This window comes from Nuphar pumila, unplaced genomic scaffold (genome assembly GCF_984573655.1).
Source record: "Nuphar pumila unplaced genomic scaffold, dmNupPumi1.hap1.1 HAP1_SCAFFOLD_620, whole genome shotgun sequence".
Classification (NCBI taxonomy): Eukaryota; Viridiplantae; Streptophyta; class Magnoliopsida; order Nymphaeales; family Nymphaeaceae; genus Nuphar; species Nuphar pumila.
In genome coordinates this window covers 36,259-50,259 of record NW_028323424.1, presented here as the reverse complement: position 1 = coordinate 50,259, position 14,001 = coordinate 36,259, and the positions used below count along the sequence as shown (strand labels likewise).

At 51.8% G+C, this 14,001-nt stretch overlaps 1 pseudogene; it reads left to right on the top strand.

Moving 5' to 3' along the window:
* The first annotated feature begins 2,745 nt into the window (after window positions 1-2,745).
* On the top strand, window positions 2,746-6,114 carry LOC149809976 (DEAD-box ATP-dependent RNA helicase 3, chloroplastic-like; annotated as a pseudogene).
* Window positions 6,115-14,001: the final 7,887 nt, after the last annotated feature.

Sequence of the window (14,001 nt, the reverse complement as noted above, 5' to 3'; positions counted from 1 at the left end):
GGCAATCGCGCGTGAGAAAGAATGGCTTTTCTTGGTCGCGTTGACAGGCACGTGGCACCAAATGGAACGGTAGAGCTCTCAGTTTCGACGAGCGAACTGGGCGCCAGATGCTGCCTTCGTGTAAGCCTCACAAGGTTCGGTTTGTTTGGATGTTGAGGCTATGTCAGAATCCCATTTACCTGGGAAACCCGAATCACCTTCCTTGTAAACGAGCTCGACGCCCTTTCCTTCTTTGCCAGACTCCTCTCCTGCGCATGGGTGGTGTTCATGTGAATCTGGCCCCGAAGATGTACTGATGCTCTGCATTCTGTGGACATCGTACAGAACGTAAGTATGATTGGAGTTGTAGTATGATGGAGTGCACAATATGAGCGGACCACAGTTACGCTACTGGCTAATCTGGTGCGCCAGAGTCGACCATACACTGCTGGCATGTCTCCTGTCTGTTGGTTGGATGTGCTGTCGCCCGTTTAACGCCAGCCTGGAGGTGATCTACAATTTACGTATCATAGTTATCTTGTAACATGTCTAACTCCATGGACTTATCTCCAAACATGCCAGAGCACACACTGAACAACATCACTAGCATTACAAGCTGTGTGTGGATCAATGACGAGCGAGTCATCGCCGTCATGTTCAACAGATGCAGGGACGGTGCCTACCCAAATTGGTTCACAAGCGACTTTTGTAAATGCTTTTGGCGGTGGTGAGGCCGAAAAGGTAACACCAGTCGTGCATTTGTATGACGTCATGAAACGCAGCGGTTGGGCAGAGGCAGGCCCACCCGTAGACCGCTGCCGTGCACAGACGCCCATGCTGACCAAGTTCACGGGTTGCGTCCGGCACCAACTCCATCCCTGTATTGCACCTTGCATGCCAAGTTAACAAAGGTGAGTTGTGGTTCCGCGATTGCGCTGCACCACTATCTCCAGAGATCCTCCAAAATGCACTCAAATCGCACGAATGCGGTCGAATGTTCAGGGACTACCGATCTCAGGGATCATTTGTTCAACGGGGATATGCACAGATGAAAGATGCTTGCGTCAGTCGCTTGAACATCCTGAGCCTATGCTCCCAATGACATTGGGAAGGGAAGCGGTTGCGATGTGTTGCCCAGGAGTACTGCCGTGATGGCTGCTGCTGTGGTGACTGGTTCTTCGGCTGCTTGCCTTGCACATTTGTCGTTAAAATAGGTACTGCAACCTTTCAACTGTGTGTTTCACGAGGAAATTTTAGCTTTGTACGTGCTGGCACTATGCCCAATTGATTATTATTTATGTTTTGCCACAACTTTGATAGCAGCATTATGGCTGCCAGATGCCAACTCCTGCGTTCCATTCTTTCATGCTCTAGATATGCACGTGATTTCAAATATGCAAGCTGTATTCATGTCACGTCGCGGTACCAAAACATACGATTGCTTACACTGCCCGTTGGCAAGACGTGAAACGTTGCAAACGTTCCCATGGGCAGCTGTAATTCAAAGACCAATGTTTCGAGTGCCAAGTACTCATGCGAAGTTCACTTTTTGCATGTCTGCCCAGGATACATGCATGGAGCACTACAGGCGAACTTCTGTGGCCAGAGTTGTGTAAACATACAATGCGATGAGTCAGCTACGCTGACTCTCGTGGGCATGTTTGTGGACGCCCAAACGCTTCTGAAAAGCTGCACAGCCAGATGTTTGCAGCTGCTTGAGGTATACGTGGTGTCAAGGGGCAGCCTACTGCAAGCGAACTTGAACCGAAGTACATTTCATGCTGGCACTTTTGGCAGGATAACACGTGCAATCGTCGACACAGTCCGAGCTTGTTCTCACCGCCAACAGGTGTAGCCGCGTCGGCAGCTGTTCCACATCGTACTTGTTTGGTACGTCAACATTTCGTTCAAAACTGCAACCCAAGCCGCTCGGATGCTTCTCTCTTTCCTGCCCGTGAAGGGGGTCGCCGCCACGTCCAGGGTGCGTGCTACTGATGTGTCTTTCACATCTTACCTGGAGACATTGTATCTGTTTATAATGTACCTAATTATAGTTTTTTTATTTTGAGAGACATTGTGCCTTTTGCGTTTCAATTGCCAATGTTTCATGAGGTGCACGGCCCATCCACTTCATCACGTGTTGCGGCTCAACCAGTGGGCAGTCTGTCTGCCCATCATCACTTTGAGTTCTTTGCAACACAATGACGCAATGAATAGTGTTCGCATGTCCGCTTCTACAAATCATTATGGATGGCGTTCACCAGTGTGACGTGGACAGACATGTCTCTGTGCCTGCCACAGGAGTCCGACTGCTGCTCTGTTTTGTTAGCTGATGAACATCAAGCACCGCATAGCATTTTTGCGTTGACACGGGTGGCTCTGTCAACAGGTTTGCTTGCCTTAATTGTGAAGGACGGGAAGGTTCCACAACTGCTCTAAGAGCAGGATTGTCCTGGAAAATGCATGAAGTGGAATTTCTTCTCCATCAATGTCTCAAATATTGATCGTCCTACGAGTTTCGTGGCAAATTTAAATTAGGGGTCGAGTTGCTTGCAGGCGGCGACCCATCGGGCTCTGCTACCCGTTGTGCCAGCGTTCTTATCGTCGCACAATACAGCGTGGAATGCACATCGCGTGCGCCGTATGTGCTGGGGTGCCAGCGCTGTGGCAGAAGAGCGAGCGCAGCATCTCGAGGAACTGGAGGCTTCTGAGAGCGAGTCTGACCGCATTGAAGTAGCCGAGGAGACGGGGCCTCAGATCGACGAGTCCTTGATGCTCCGCAATTGCAATCTCTGTGAATCGACCGTCAAGGTGCGCTGTGTTCATTGCTGGTGGTCCGTGGCGCTGCTTGCCTAGTACATTTCCCCCTGCAGACATCACCCACAGTACGCAGCACTCGTTCCGCCTGGCCGCATGAGCGTGACATACGCGTATTTATTGTCATTAGCTGCATTTCGCATCCTGCATTGCCAGCCACACTTACGAATGCGGCCAATGCTTTTTGCTTGCAAGCAGAGCCCATCTGCGCATCAATACAGAGCGTTACAACGCATCATCCGCCGCCACTCCCGACATTTTTTTTGGACGTGCAGTCGCTGGAGGCACGTGGTATCTATTCGCTCTTCGCAATTCAAAAATCTGTCTTCGACCCCGCGATGGCCGGCCTCGACCTCGTGGCGCGTGCTCGAACTGGTTCCGGAAAGACCCTCGCCTTTGCGCTGCCAATCATCGAGTCCATCAACACAGAGAACAAGGAGAATCCCGGAGCAGGCCGTGGATACAGGCTCCCCCGAGCGATCGTCCTTGCGCCTACCCGTGAGCTTGCAAAGCAGGTTGCCACAGAGATGGGCTCAGCAAACTCTAGCATCAACGTCCTGACCGTGTACGGAGGAGCGCCTATTGGCGCACAGATTCGCGAGATTGAGCGCGGTGTGGATGTTATCGTCGGAACCCCTGGACGTGTGATTGACCTTGTGCAAAAGCGAAGGTGTGACACTCTTCACTGGCAATGCGTCCAGTTCAATGCACTTGTCCTATATACTTTTCTGGCTAAATCCATAACTTTAACCCATTGCTTTTAGTGACGTGCTCCAGCTTGTACAGATTTGATGTACACGTGCGCCATTCTAGCCTCATGGTTTCATAGGTTACCACCACTGAAGCGCATTGTGTTCCGCTCAGCGCATAACTGCTTCGAATTTGAAGTTGAGTATCAAGACTCTGATCACGATAAAATGCATGTTCTGCGCCATTCCAGCCTTAGCACCCATTGGCGCCAATGTCTACCTGGATGCGGTGGCGGTGAAATGAGTGCTCATCATCACATCACAGAGATTAGACAAGATTAAACAAGATTTAGATGGCGCAGGCCGATAGCAACAACCATCAGTACGCCACATGGACAATGGCAGAAACAATTCACCAAGCAGCCAAGCAATCATGTTCGAAACAACACAGCCCATTGAACGTCAACGGTCGGGAAAGCTTGTCATGACGCGCGGCCGCTCGCACCAAAGCTTTTGTGTTCACAGCTCTATGTACCAGCCGACCCAACAACTCTCTCAATATTTGGCACAGCTGATGGCATCAATCACAGGGTATTCGCCGAAAAAAGCCTTCGCTTGCACGAGCCAGCATCAATCATCATCGCGTTTGCAGGGCGTTAAACCTGGATAAGATCCGTTTCTTCATCTGGACGAAGCTGATGAAATGCTCAACATGGGCTTCCAGGAGGATGTGGAGCAGATCCTCCAATCAGTGCCGAGCAAGAGGCAGACCATGCTCTTTTCCGCCACGATGCCCGGCTGGGTGAGGACTCTTGCCGAGAAGTACTGTAACAATTACACCATGGTGGACCTGGTTGGCTCCGGCAAGGACTCAGGTGCGATCTCCACTGATATCTGATACCAACCACCTTCTCTTATATGATGTTTCTAAGGAATGCGATACAACACCTACCTCGCGACCTCCACCAAACCTGATACAAACCTCCTTTTTATGTTAATTTCATGAGAAATGGAATGAACATCCTACCTTATGGTGGACGTGGTCGGCTCCGGTTCAATCTCCATGCTGTTGGGATTTATCTTGCAAGTGCTTTCTTATTATCACGTTTCAAGAACAAGGCCTCGACCGGTGCGTGGTTTCAGCTTCCACCGCACACTCCCGTCTTTTTGGGTGGGTCTACGATGAGGGTGAGGATAGTTCACAACGGTGTAAGCAAGAGGCTAGATACACTAGCAGGAGACAAGCCTTGGCTGCATGCTTGCTCAGGAATCAAACGTCGAGAGAGGAACAGCGTTGAAATGATGATGACATGGATGACACATGACAGGCTTGCTTGTTCCGACCGCTGACATTCAATGAGCTGCATTTCTTTGAATGTGCTGTCTTGATTGCATGTTGGCTTTTTCCTGCCATCGCCTATGTGTTGTACAGATGACATTTGTGTTTGGTGCCACAGGCAAGATCAACTCAGACATCACCTGCCTTGGCTGCATGGTTCCTCAAGACCTCCATGCCAAGCGCCTCCTCCTGGTGGACCTCATCACGACGTACTCAGCTGCCGGCAAGACCATCGTTTTCTGCAATACTAAACGAGAGTGCGAAACAGTCGTGTCTGGAGTCTCTGCAATTATGCCTGCAGAGGCTTTGCACGGTGACATCGCTCAGGTTCGGACCTCCCCTCTCTCTCTGCATGGGCTCACTCCGGTATCGACAGTGCTTTGGCAGATTGGGTTCCGGCCGCCATTTCTGTTCCAAAAGTCCACGCATTTTATGGCATTTGGGCCAAAAACTGACAGGAGCAATTGAAACACTGGGTATCAGCTGCCGGCAAGACCTTGAATCTCTGCAATACTAAACGAGAGTGCGAAACAGTCGTGTCTGGAGTGCCTGCAAGCGGCCTCGCTGACGAGCGATGCGGAGCTGCAGGAGATGCGAGAATACACAATGGCGCGATTCCGCGAGGGCAAAACCCACGTACTTGTGGCAACCGACGTTGCGGCACGAGGCCTCGATGTCAACAACGTCGATCTTGTGGTGCACTGGGACACCCCCTCCGACCCCGAGACCTATCTCCATCGATCCGGCCGAACTGGGCGCGCCGGGAACAAAGGGACTGCCATTATTATGTTTGGGCAACGCGACAAGGGACGCATCGGAGCGATCATCAAGGACACTAAGGCGGACATGGACCTCATCGGGCCCCCCTCCCCTCAGCAGGTGATCAACGCAGCTGCTAGCAACATAGAGAAGAGCCTCGAGGGCACAAACATCGAGGTCGCCAAGTATTTCGCCCCCGTCGCGGCCAAGCTCCTCGAGCGTGGAATTGGCGAGGCCACGACGCCTGTGCAGGTGCGGCAAAGCTTTTGTTTTCTGCAAATATCGCATGCATATTGCCATTCACTATGCCAGATGTTCAGTGATTTCTTAGGTCTGCATGGTACCTCGAGCGGTGAAAAATGAGCCATGAGATGCGGGGTGCTGCTGTTTGTTGTCGGGCGCTCACATAGAATTGTAAGAAGTTGGCACATCGGGCATGCAGCAGGTGATGCAGCGACTGGACATCTGCCTGCTGTTGGCTTTCTGTAGGAGGCAGTGCAGAACGCATGGATGGATTTTGATTATGAGTGAGTGGACGGACCTCGGATGGATGATTCCATCTACCTGGATGTTAGATGGATTGACACATACCATCATGGATTGGTCACAATCAATACCGAAGCCTTTGCCAGAGGATTCGAACTCAAAGTATCCAGCCGAACGGACCAACCACCGTGCAATCATCACAGATGTCGATTTGGTGCGACGAATACGCCTAGGCCCTTGTGACGCATTTGCTACAGGGTTTGCATAACACAACAGGGATGTTGGCCGCTTTTGCCCATCGATGGACGTGCAATCACTCTCGCTCGCCTCCGTACTTCTTTAAATGTAGGTGGATTCTACCCGCGAACTGCATCTCAATCGCTCAAGTGCGCAGGTCCTGGCGGTCGTGATGGCGCAGATGTCAGGGTACAAGGACCTTCCCAAGCACAAGTCGATTCTAGGGCAGCAGGAGGGCTACGTCACGTTGGGCTTGCGCCACGCGCAAGGCCGCGGCTTCCCCACTGCAGGCGCACTCTGTGGCACAGTGCGGAGGTTCACGGACGCCGACGTCGCCGGCAAGATCGGCAAAGTCGAGCTCTTTGACGACTCGGAGGAGATCGGCTTTGACGCCGCGTTTGACATCCCCGCAAACCTCATGGCGGGCGTGATCGCTGCTGCGCAGGCGAGTAATGGTGAGTTTGTCGTTGAGAAGCTTGACTCTTTGCCGCTCGACCTCAAGAGTCTGCGGTCGTCCCCGGGGGGCTCGAGCAGCTACGGTCGCGGCGGCTACGGCCGCGGGTCCAGCCGCGGTGGCAGCTACAGGGGTGGCGGCCGCGGCGGCGGTTACAATGACCGCGGCAGCAGCCGCGGCAGTGGCTATGGGGGGGGGGAACGCAGGTTTGACAGCAGGAGCAGCTCCCGCGGGGGTGGAGATCGGTACAGTGCACCGTCTCGTGGGGGTGGCTATGGGGACCGGGGGTCTGCGCAGGGCCGCGGAGGCCGCGATGGTGGCTTTGGTGGCGGCGACTTTGGCCGGAGAAACTCCGGGCCGCGCCGGGACTTCAACGGCGCTGGTCGCTTCGATGAGTGGTGAGCATGGTAGCAGTACCTCGCCAGAATGGGCTTCGACCCCCAGTTCCGTCCCAACAAATCATGCATTTCCAGGCATCTGGACTCGCAAAATCACAGGGACCAGAACATTGCATGGTAGAGGCTGACTGCGGGTTGGTAATCGAGCTGACCGGGGCACCATATGCTGGCTTCCCCGATTGTTGGGGACTGACCAAGCGCGCGGCCCTAACCCATGGTGTTCTCTGTGGCTGTCGCTGCTGACAGTTTCAATGGGACTTCCCTCAAGGCGACTTTTGGGGGCCGCCTGACTTCTGGGGTGGTTATTGTTGTTGTTTTTGTTGTTTTCGTGTGCCTGAGCATGTGTTCGTGTTGTGCCCCGTCGCATTTCTGTGTGGCTCGGAGCGCTCTGAAATGATGTTGATGTTCCCTTTGATGGCACTATCAGACCTTATTCCGAGGACATTAGCAGGAGTATTTGTGTTTCTGTGACATTCGTGTGTGTCCAGGCTGCTGTGCACATTAGCCCCGAACATCAGGCGTGCATATCATCGCAGGGCTGGAGGGGTTGCCTTCTGCGCTGGCACACTGCCTGCTGCTTGGGACTGCTTTGTCTTCCTGAACTTGAATTGTCTCTGTAGTAGCGTGATCTAGGCCCCTAGAATACACAAATGGATGTAATGAAAGAGCACTCGAAGTGCGCACTTGATCCGCAACAACCTGAGCTGCCATTTGCGTCACCCACTCAAACACTGCTAGGATGTGCCAATGTATGTGCTGTGGAGAACAAGCCACAAACAGGTTGCAGTGAGTTCGCAACTGTGGATGGCCAGGTAAGGGCAGCTGCGCCGTTGAAGCTTCTACGAGAGTTTGCCAACCCAAGACGCTGACGGTGAATACGTCCCTCTTGCCGTGTATCACGGTAGTGGGGACACGGCGTGATTTCTGATTGACTGCTTTTATTTCGGTGCCGCCTGCCCGGTGTGACATGCGAGCGTCTGGTAAGCTTGGCCAGGCAGGGGCAGCTGGGCCGTTGGATTTTTTCCCGAAAGTTTGCAGGCACGACCTACACGCTGATGTCAAAGGCCTCCAGGTCGTTTTAATGAACGTCTGTTGAGTGACAAGGTTGTCAGTCGAAAAAGAACACTTGTTGTTGGGTGCAATCACATGATGGTCGACTGTGCGCCGGGCGGTGCATCAGTAGATAATACCCGGGACAGATGCGAATTTTCTTCCTCAGAAACACATTTGCAAGCTTGGATCAGGACATTGGAAAGTTGAAACCTGTGTACATGTTTCGGTCCGCCATGGCGTTATGGCATCATTTGTAAGATGTACACAACTGCATCTCGAGATGCCTGGCGTGCGAGTCCCTTTTGGCTACTCTACTGCAACGCGGTTAATACTCCTTGACAGCTTGCCATTGATGCGAATCGGCTGTACAACTTGGCGCTGACAACAGCTGTTGAAGTGCAAGAAGGTATGCAACTGCATTGAGTGCTTGCGTAAGGAATGTCCTGTCCATGTGCGACAACTTGATTTATGTGTGGCTCTGATCGCAAGTGCCACGCGCATTTCTTGCTCGAGGCTATACCCGTGGTTTGTGCTGCTTCACGCTGGTAACTGTTTGGAGCGGCTCTGTGAATGTGGATATGCGTTCCGTTGCTCTCGCTTTCAAGCCTTAGTGTCCAGCCAGAGGTCGAACGTGTGTAGCAGCAACTGGATGTAGCTTCGACGAGATATTTTTAGAGATACATGATCTTCCCAGAGTGAGCGTTTCAATGAGGCGAGCAAACATGCTGAGCACATGTGCTCAGCACCACATGAGCTGCCGTGAGCTGCCGTGCTGATGAACGCGATTGCCATCGCTGCTGGAACGATGTCGATAGGTTCCTGGGTAGCGGCGCATTCGAAAGCATTTATGCGACACGCACTGTTACACGAAAGCGGCCAGTGCTTTCGCTCATATTTCAAATTTCAAAATTTCAAATAGATGCTTTGGGTGAGTCGACACTGGAGCAAATCCCCTGCAGTTTCGTAACATTTTCCCAGTGCATGAACGTTGATTGAAGTTGATGTTATGCGTGCTCCTACCCGGAATACTACATTATGCTTCGTGCGGTAAACATTTTGAATGCATATTGACATATGGACACATCTCAGAGCAACAGCACAGGTGCATATATATCCCGAGCGGAGATACCTCGAGACATGTCTCCGAGCACCAATCTTTGGCATGGTTCAACCCATTGCTGCTTCTGCCAGCACTCGCTTCAGTAGTAAACTTTATCGCCCGAGACATTTATGGTCAAGTTCATTGCAGCGGACACACAGTTGATGCGATGTTGCCGGTCTGTACGACGCCAATGATGGAAATGCTTCCGTATCTCGGGGCTATCCCGTGACAGATGGGAAGCTTATAACAGCAGGATGAGTTTTGGTGTGTTATCGTTTGTGTTTTGAAAAGAATCGTAATAGAAGCACACCCCTTCCAGTTTCTTGCTCGGAAAAGGTTTCTCGTGCTCCACAGCCAGGACAGAATGGATCTGCATGCCAAGACCATTGAGCTCACTCAGCCCACAGTCTAGCGCCGCAAACACTCTCGCTTGCTTTTTGTCCATGCCATGCCTGCAAAGTGATGAAGCAACTGATTTTAGTTCGTGTATGGCCTGCAGTGAATATCACCATGAATGCTCTCGCGTGGCTTTGCTCGATTGCTGCATGCCTTGTGCTGGTTGAAGGCGTGAACCGCTGTGGCACGTCGTTCTCCAACGCCGCCACCAAGTGTAACCTCTGCCCAAAAGGAATTGACTCGGAATGTCCGGCAGGAGAGCGCTGCTATGCCGGGCTGACCTCGTGCACGCCGGCCTCAGGTATGAATGGCGTGATTCCCAATGGAATTGGTGTATTTGTTCACTTACTTACTTAGTTATTACTATTTAGCTCATTTGTTCATTTATTTGGTGACTTACAATCATCGCGCCCTTTTGACATGATTGTCCCTAGTGGTGTCTGCGACGTGCTAGGTCCAGGAGTTGCCATGGCATGGTGGCGTTTGCTCAAGTTGTAATAAATGGGAAGCAGAAGCGACGTTGACAATGGGCGAGCTGGTCTCGTCAGAGTAAATGGAGGGATGCAGAATCCCCCAACGGAGGATGTAACTATGGAGGCTTACGGCACGCCAGATTGATGGTGAAGTTCTGACCCAATACCCTGGGCGTATTGCGGTCAAATTGCGAGTTGGCTGCATGCAAGAAATTACCTGGAATGTGCACACAACAATAACCACAATCATCACGTGCAAGGACAAGGTCAACTCTTGGTTTCAGATCCTGGCATCGTACGCCTGGTACCAAAACTGCCGATTTTGCTTATCTAACCGTGTAGATGCTGATCAAAGAATGTGCAGCCAGAATGCGCATTTTGTAGAGCCCGAGGCCTGAATGTATGCTCTGTTCAGGTTCATGCGCGACGCCCTCTGGTTCGGGTGTTTGCCGCTACACCACTGTCTGCCCGAGTGCCGGAGGCACCTCAGTCGCCAATTACTGTCCAGGACCCTCCAACTTCCAGTGCTGTGTCTTCAGTATGCTTCATCTCTCTCAAACTTGTACAGCAGGCCTGTGTGTGCTGTTGGGCATTGGTTTGCCATCATAGAGTTCGACCTCCCATTTCTTGTCAACAAAATCGTGCATTTGCAGGCGTCTGATCCCATCAATCACTCCGTCAGGTGAAACACTGCTGTTGGGATATGCACATGCATGCAGGCTGGGGTTCCTATGTGCATAATGATGTTGCATATAGTCTAATGTGGTGCATAACAACTCTCAGTTGCCCGACATCATCTGTTGGTCGTGTAGCAGCATATTCAACGTGATTGAAACCTCATCGGAGATATCAAAGATCAGGGAGATCTCAGAGACATCGTCAAGATAGTATTGCGATGATGAGAGAGCGGAGGCATGTTCCTCGGGCTGACCAGCCCGGGCGTGAGGGCAGTCAGTGCTTCGCCAGACCCTCTCGTTTTTCGGATCCAGAGGGGAAAAAATACATGAATTTTCGGGACTGAAAAGGGGGCCGAAACCTGTACTGGCAAAGCATTGCGAGGGTGAAGCCCCTTGCGTAAGTGTCTCGCCGCGGCCGGCTGTTAGGAGAAGCACTCGATAGCACCCAGAGGAAGGGATATATCTCGTGCATGTCTAGCATGTCTAAGCTCCCACACCAAGGTACTGGTACTCTAGTGTGGGTAACACATGATGAGCAACATGAGGATAGTACAACATGTGCAACTCACCTATCCTCAACACCGGCCCCCTACTAGCACGGCGGGTACTCGCTGAAAAGACAACAGTATGGCTGCTCTCTACACCTATTCACCAATCGTCCATACATGCAGTCAGCACCGATAACCACATTCTGGTATGTGGTTCGTGTCTTACAGGGTTCCGGGATCTAGAAGCAACTTCGCCTCAGTCTTATAAGCAGTTGCAACGGACGTGTAAACAAGCGGTCTCAGGGAATGACACGCGTTACCTCATCAAGTACGCTATTAGGAAGTCGTCTCTCTAAACCCTAGGTCGACAAGGTAGGCTGACGTAACACATTCCCTCATTCAGCTCAGACGTGCAGACTCGAGATCAGCCATGGCTGCCTCCTTTGATTTTAATCGCCATTCTCCAATGCCTTCTTGCCGGCTTATCTCAATTATCAATTGTCAACGCAGGCCCTCTTGGGTGGCAAAGTTTGTTTTGTTTGTTTTCATCCAGCTCGGAAGCGTGCAGAGAGTTGCTCGACGCCATCTGGATCGGGAAAGTGCAAGCCCACGTCCGAGTGCAGTGGCACCAAGGTTGCCGGATATTGCCCGGGGCCTTCCACCACGCAGTGCTGTTTGACGAGTTCTACACCCACCCCCGGTACGTTCCTCTCCACTGCTCACAAACACCTTGGAAGCAGTTATTCGCCAGACTGGGGTTCCACCCTCATTTTTGCCCTGGAAATCATGCGTTTCCAGGCATCGCGACCCTGGAATTCGAGTGTCTGGCGAAACGTCGCTTAGCAGTGCGTTTGATGTACGCATGTCATGCCTGCTCACGTACCTTAGGCGCGAGATCAGCTCTGGCTGCCTCGCCCGTTGTCAACAATCCCTTCCTTGTTGGCTGTACAAAGCGTATGCAGGGCGCACGTTATTTCAATCAGCACTTGCACAATGAGATACAGGAAAACAGCATTTTTGCTATCAGACATGTCCATGTGGTACTGTTGGAACCAGACATTGTTCACATGGTTTTGTTGAACAAAGATTACCTCATCATCAGACTTACGCGTCTGTGCATGCTTACTTCGTTGAGCTGGAATCCTTTCAAGAATTCTGTTAAACCATTACAAGTTGAGGTAACAATTGACTGGCAAACATAGATCATTGATATTCTCGACTCGGAACACATCCGTAACAAGCGGAGACGAATTCTCTGGCGCTGGAGGGAGCACACAGACATCACGATGGACTACTGTGAGCCAAATCACAATCAAGAGATAGCTGCTATCTTCCAATAACCATGTCACCGGATAGCTCACACCTAGAATGCAACAAACTCATTTCAATGCTCGGCTATCGAGACAAAGTGATAGCTCATGCTCTCCAGTGGCGGCAGCGCGTTAATTATCGGCTCTGTTCTGGCCATGGCCTTAATGGCATTGTTACAAGCGACAGGGCTGGCAAAACAGGAAAAAAAAACACAGAAACTAACACTGAAAACAACGTCACAAACTAAGACAAAACACACAAGAAAACCAGCAACCTAAGCTACGCCGGGATCTTCCTGCGGTGCATCACACCCTGCATGGATGTCCGAGCCGACGTTCACGGCGATACGAGAGACGGACTTGTAGTACATGCGCGCGTTGCCCTAGCACAAAGCACAGCTGAGCTCCCGACGGACGCCACGTACGAAGGCAGCCTTGGACACCCGGTTCCCCCCCCCTGCCGCCAAGTCGCCAATGGCATTGTTATTATGGGCTGTTGGTTGCGTGAGGGTGTCAGCCATTGCCCTGGCGCAGGTGGAACACGAAAACAGAAACGTTAGTGCAAAGCTTTGATGGCGGTTCTGCGCCAGGCAGGTTACGATGTGGACCTGCATCCCTGAAAATGCATGATTCTCTGGGGCGGAAATGAGGGTCGAACCCAGATCTGGCAAAGCACTGATTTATGGCTGGATTTGCAAGCTGCGCTTGGTGTTCCCCATGTCCATTCAGATGCAGTATTGCGGAACAGATGCATCATTACATCACACAGATAACGGCATGAAATAGACAACAGGCAACCAACACAGCACATTCGAAGTGTTGCGGAAAGGATGCATCAGCATTAGCATCATAGGCTGCTTCGTTGCAGTCACGATTCTGCTCTGCAAGGAATGGCCGGTACAGGAGATCGTGCGTGTCTCGATGTATCTGGCAGTTGAATAACGCCGTACATTGTTGACTTTCACAAAAATGGACTCACATGCTGTCCACAACACACCACCCATCATCACCGGTCCCCTGGCTAGCCATGCTCCGCAACGGTATGCAGTGATTTGCCAGAATGCAGTCCGACCCCGATTCCCGTCGCCAAATACACACGTGTATTTTCAGACGTCTGATGATGATGTATCGTTTCACAACAGTACCGCATCCACATTGGCAACTCCAAGATCTACTTGGGAATAAGTGTGATATCCTGAAAAGAAGTGTGACTCTGCAGCGCCGGGTGGGCTCTACTCCCAGCTTACCGCGGAGCAGAAGACCAACGCGAAAACCATCGTCGGCGTCGGCAAGGGCGCGGGGGTTCCAGAGTACGGCTGGGTCATCGCAATCGCTACGGCGATG